This window comes from Euprymna scolopes, chromosome 42, assembly GCF_053919585.1.
Source record: "Euprymna scolopes isolate OS-2025 chromosome 42, ASM5391958v1, whole genome shotgun sequence".
Classification (NCBI taxonomy): Eukaryota; Metazoa; Mollusca; class Cephalopoda; order Sepiida; family Sepiolidae; genus Euprymna; species Euprymna scolopes.
Window position 1 is genome coordinate 8,271,943 of NC_136523.1, and position 6,532 is coordinate 8,278,474.

At 33.9% G+C, this 6,532-nt stretch overlaps 1 pseudogene; it reads left to right on the top strand.

The window, feature by feature from the left end:
* The first annotated feature begins 584 nt into the window (after positions 1-584).
* LOC145267233 (5S ribosomal RNA) lies at positions 585-701 on the top strand (annotated as a pseudogene).
* The last annotated feature ends 5,831 nt before the right edge of the window (positions 702-6,532 follow it).

The window sequence follows — 6,532 nt, forward strand, 5'->3', positions numbered from 1 at the left end:
AGTGAAGAATACATGACCCCTCTTGAGTGCACAGTGAATGCGGCATAAAAATGATTAAGTTCAGCATTTGCCGCCTCTCCCATTTAGCCCTAAAAGTCTCCAGGGAACATCAAATCCTGGCGAAAATGAACAAACGGTGTAGTTCAGGCCTTAAATAGGTATATTTGAGTTCTGCACTATACAAAAAAAGAAATGACTCCATCATCGCTCCACATATAGCCCCAAAGGTCCCCAAGGCCTTAACTTCTTTAAATTTTGTGTTCAGCACCATACAAAAGTGCTAAATAGACATACGCAGAACAATTTGGACAAATATGGTAACATAGTCCGAAATATTGAGTGTTTCTATTAGTCCTTAAAGAGCCCCTGGGGAACACCCAAGAGTTATCGCGAAGAATAGACAAACAAAATTATATAGAAATCAGTTAGTTACAACTTTTCAGAAAGTTTTCAAAATTGCAAGCATCAGTTTTTTTTTAATAGGCACAAAAGTTTCAATTTTAACCATTTTAATCCGAAAGGTATCCGAAATCCGGAAGAAAGACGCTCCACTATTTCAAGTAATTTAAATGTAATACTCAATCATATACGGCATAATCACGTTGACACACCGGTTCCCACTGGATCACCGAAGTTAAGCAACGTTGAACCTGGTCAGTACTAAATGGGTGACCATTTGTGACTTTCAGGTGCTGTATGTGCTCTCCGCTTATCTCGGCATTGTTTCCAGTCGTCCTGGTCTTCCCCTTACCACTGGACTCGAACAGTGCCAATTCAGGAGAGGTGTGGTTAGGATTGCGCAACCCTTGTCTCACAATTACAAGCGCACCTGCCCCTACAAGGGGTATCCTTTGTCTTTCAAGACTGAACGGAAGCAGTGATGGAATAATGAATCATATAAAAGCATCTAGATTTTAAACAAAACAATAATAAAAAAACTGCATGAAGACGACTGAGGAAAATCAGTGTAAAGTATTTGCAAAAAAAGTTAAACAAAACAAAGAACAGATGGACAAAAAAGACTACGAAACTTTCCTACACAAATTCGACCGAGACCTTAGAATGACCATTCAAAAAGTGGAAAAATTACAAAAGCAAAGATCATTAAGCAAAAACACTCCGTGCTATTTGACAATATCTATTTGAATGAAAACATGCTGCTTCGCTAGGCAATATATATATATATATATATATATATATATATATATATATATATATATATATATATATATATATATAGGATAATAGGATAAAACCCGACGGTATGAATTAAAAATGGAAAAAGAAGTCTTAAATACTCGACGTTTAACCTACATTTTTCCCGGTTCAATAGGTAAAAATGGTCCAGTGAAACAGTTGACGAAATGTCGAACATCTATACTTAGTTTCACATTTTAAATACATACATACACACACACGTATATATGTATGCATGTATGTCTCTCTCTCTCTCTCTCTCTCTCTCTCTATATATATATATATATATGCGTGTGTGTGTGTGTGTGTGTGTGTGTGTGTGTGTGGAAGAGACATAATGGTCGCAATTAGACTGCAAAAACCCAAACCTCATCAATTGTCGATGAATTCATTAATCTTTCTTCCGCTTCCCATAGCAATTAGTTCGCAGATCAATTGTCTAAACTCATCCTCGAAATGAGGCGCGAACCAAAGAGATGCTGAAGATAGACATCAACATTTTTTCTCATTACGCATTCAGGGCTTCTTCATCTTCAGAGAAAAAACAAACCATCAAATCATCCGTAATCGATGGAGAGCTACTTTTGTTGTGCTCTGCAGATGTTGTCTATTTTGCACCGGAATTAATACATGGGATTCAAATCTTCATAATAAAAAATGATCTAGTTACTCGGTACTGTTAACAGCTGTCTGTTACTTTATAATAAACGCCATTGCACACGCACACACACACACACACACACAGACACACACACACATATATATGTATATAATTTAGTAATTTTAATTTTAAGATTTGAAATGATTAAATTTCAAATCTATACTTTTTTTTATATGCACTATGAGGAATACATTTTTATAATATATTTCCTCAACCCATGAGTTTTCGATATTTATTCATCTCCTCAGAGGAAAAAAATATTAGCAAATATTATATATGGTATGCATCTGATTTGCTAAATGTAATAAACATAGAAAATGATAATGAATTTTTTAAAAAGTTTTTAAATCAGAGAATAAGAGAAATTAGATGTTGGTGCAGAATGAAAAGGATATTGAACTTCAGATCAAAATTACATGTTTAATCCTGAAGTGAGCGTTTTTGGTAGTAGGTAGGTAAAATGATTCAATCCGTATTTTAATTCCTCCAAGGCACAAGGTAACGATCCGAAGTAGGCAGTATATATATATATATATATATATATATATATATATATATATATATATATATATATATATATATATATATATATATATATATCACCGTGCAAAAGATTAGAAGTAAAACCAGCTGGGCGAGATTATTTAAAGTTTTTTCAGAAATACTTAACTAAATATAATTTAGATCATGATTTCAAGCGTGGATAATATATAATACATATATAATATATAATGAATAACCCTAAACACTGAATTACATGGACGAATATATATATATATATATATATATATATATATATATATATATATATAGAGAGAGAGAGAGAGAGAGAGAGAGAAAGAGAGAAAGAGAAAAGGTAAACATATTATTAACTGTAAATTATGAATCAGTTAAAAAAGGAAAGAGAAGCAAAATCAAATTGAGTGTACGATCGTTTCGGAAACGATATTCAGTTTATTTGATTGGCAATAATTATTGACAATAATTGACAAAGGTTTTGTATTCGGATATATTCTGCTCATCAGCAGAAATAATGAGCGGAAAGAAGATTAAGACACCAAAATAAAACTAAGTAAAGTATTTTTGTAGTAAATAGGGCGGATATTCCTGCAAATATTTAAAAACATAAGAAATTATTAATTTTATGTTGATATTGAAAATAGAAAATTAGGAGAAAAACATATTTAGAATAAGGAAATAAATTTTATTTAAATACCTTGTTTTTTACATGGAGGTCACCACTTATCAAGGCCCGAAGGCCACTCAGGGATATGGGTTATTGCGTGTATAGTAATCAATGAGATAGTATTGTAGTAATCATTAGTATTGGGGGTTTTGATGGAGTGTGTTACTTAAGGGGGCGGTTTGTCAGGAGTTTGTTTATGTTGGACTTGAAGACGTCCAAGTTATAGTCACGTGGGAAACAGGCTAGCGGCAGAGAGTTCCACTGGCGTGCAGTTCTAAGAAAGAAGCTTTGTTTATGGAATCTACGTTTGGATTTAGGAACAGATAAAGAGTGGGGAAAATTATTGACAGTAGTTTCAGCCAGACGGGTGTTTCTCGTGAAAGATTGGCGAGGGGGGACGAGGAATTGGAGCTCAGACGAGCACCTGCCATGGAAATAGCGATAAAACAAAGACAGGCTTGCAACGTCTCTTCTGTGGGAGAGAGGTTGCAAGGAAGAGAAAAGGGCATCCCCCACTAAACCACGAAGTCTATTTTGTACTCTGTCAAGGTAGGATATGCTGTTTTTAGCAGCTCCTGCCCAGATGTGGCAGCAGTAATCCTTCCTTGGACGTATTGGCTTCTATAAAGATAGAGAATTGCATCAGTAGTGAGATATCTTCTGGAGCGGTAGAAGGATCCCACCGTTTTCCCAACGTCCCTGTCAACAGACTTGATGTACGTATACCATTTTAGATCAGGAGTAAATTTCAAACCCAGAAGCTTGTCAAAACATGGAGCCTCTCCAAGACGAGAGCCATCCATTTCAGTTGACGCCAGATGGGGATCAGATTTTCATTATAAAACTTGTTTTAAGTTTAGTCAGTATATCTTTGGGCATGCTGCTGTATCTTGTTTCGGAATCGTTGAAATAATTATTTAGTTTCTTTTAATTTAAAAACGCTGGGCTAATGAGCTCATTTTTCATCTACAGTATACCGTTCTGTAAAAGTATTAATACATTTAGTAATACATTAAAATAAACTGCTCTTTAGAGTCTAGGTCTATAAAACATAATATAATATATATATATATATATATATATATATATATATATATATATATATAAGATTTCGATATTACTAACTTCGAAACGCTGTTGTTTTTAAAAAATACTTTTATGTTTTCCCGCTACCTACTCGGTTTTTTAAGAACTATAAGATAATATTGTTACTCATATATTAATGAATAAATCGCCCATTTTTTATGTAACGTATTTATTTATTTATTTTTATTATTGAATATTTTTATATTAAATATTGTTTAAAATAAATATTACTTATAAAATATTTTTTACGGATATAAAAGGATACTTTTATTCGCGTAAAAATATTTTCTAATATATATATATATATATATATATATATATATATATATATATATATATATATATATATTGCTGATGAGAGGATTTCTATATTTTTCCCGATTCTGTTCCAATTTTAAAAAATTGAATTCGTTCCAGACAAGACCTGAATAACTTGGTGTAATGAGCCAGGAGATGTACCACTAGAAAACTTGTCAACGATAAGTATTAGATGGAATAGATTCTGATCCAGAAAACAGCAAGTCTTCCCTCTTTGTCAGAAATATAACTCATGGAGTGTGAGGACTAAATGACAAAATGGAGAAAGCGAAAGTTAAGCGATCGCCGAAGTTCCGGATTCCGATACAGTTACCGATTCTGATTCCAGTTCTTTTACAATTTTAAATATAGATTTGTATCGTTGCTGTGTTTTTTAGGGAAGAGAGTAACATTTCATGAAAAACGAATGTAATATGTACAATTAGAGCAAACTATGTCAGAGCTAAGTTAGATTAAACCAAAGAAAACAGTGAATACATCTCTGGACAAACAAAGGAAACGGTAAATATTTGGGTGCAATCAACTATGACAAAATGAATACAAAAACAAACACAAATGTGAAAAAAAGAACTGTGCCTATACTGTGTGTAGAATGAATATGTTTCGCTGAAAAGATGCAACTCTCGGAGAATTAACGTAAAGTCTTATCGCCAATGAAGACTCCGAGGCATCCTATATTTTACACACAGGTTCATTGCTTATCAAATAATATTGTAACACTGTGAAGCGTCTGATTTTGAATATTACAGAAATGCAGCACAAGAAATAGCACGCGAAGTCGAGAGAATCTTGTCTTTTCTGTTGCTGAGACCGAACATGTGGGATTCCGTATCGACAGAAGAAGCAAGCCGCGCCCAACTCCTACCACGGCCACGATGACGAATTTAGAAAATCAAACGTTCGTAGTGTTTCGACACTCAACTGTCATACATTAATGTAACAAGTAATTAGTGTTTTATTTTTGCTTTTATAATACTCTTAGACTTTTTTACTTATAACAAATCGTCTGTCTTTTTTTTTTTTCTTATGACGTCTGTCTTTTTTTTTCTTATGACGTCTGTCTTTTTTTTTTCTTATGACGTCACCAGCCTCATTGGAGTGACTTGCTGGAGAATACCCGACTTCCTTTTCAGGGCGTGTCCACTGTGATCAAAGACTACGTAGGCAAGTAGGCATCCTCTGGTGTCACCAATACGACAAGAAGGAGCCGTAATCAAGAAGGGCCAACCCCCATTCACAGCAGGGACAGCCGACTGGACGGGACGAAACCTCATAATATAAACCTCAAAGGGGGGGGGGAAATCATTGCTTTAGAAACCCGTAACTACAACGTGAAGATAGGACAGAGTCGATGAGTTTACTGGAAACTTAATGAAACTGGTGGACTTCATAAACTTACAGAATAGCATGTAGGCATCAAAAGTATTCCTAGTGTTATAGAAGGCGTTCTCATTTCGTTCTTCCTCTCGTCTGTCGACCCCTTCGAAGTGCCAAACAAATAAAAGAAATACTTTCAACTCACTCTTTTTTTAGAGACACTTTTATTTCCTGTCTGGGCTTTTCATTTTACATAACAAATTTTGGGTTTATATTACTGTGCACATAGATTCGAAAAAGTTGTCAAAAAACAAATATATAACAAATAAATGTTATCAAAGGCAAGATAAGTTACTTTTCTACCAAATTGGATATATTGTTTGTGTTTTTATTCAATGTAACATGTGTATCCAGCTCGAAAAACATGCAGTGTTTACCGATGTATTCGAAAATTCAAAATGGCGCCCGACTCTCTCTTTAACACGGTAAGTTCGCGAAAAGGTGTTATAAATAATAAACTCGACAAAATGCTATTAAAAAAAAAAACACCGAATATATGTCAACCTATGTCACGGTGACATATATTGAGCGAATTTCTAACAGTATTCTGTTTAGTTTATTATTTATAACACCTTTTCCCGAACTTACCGTGTTAAAGAGAGAGTCGGGCGCCATTTTTAATTTTCCATTACATCGGTAAACACTGTATGCTTTTCGAGCTGAATAAACATGTTACATTGAATAAAAACACGAAAATTATATCCAGT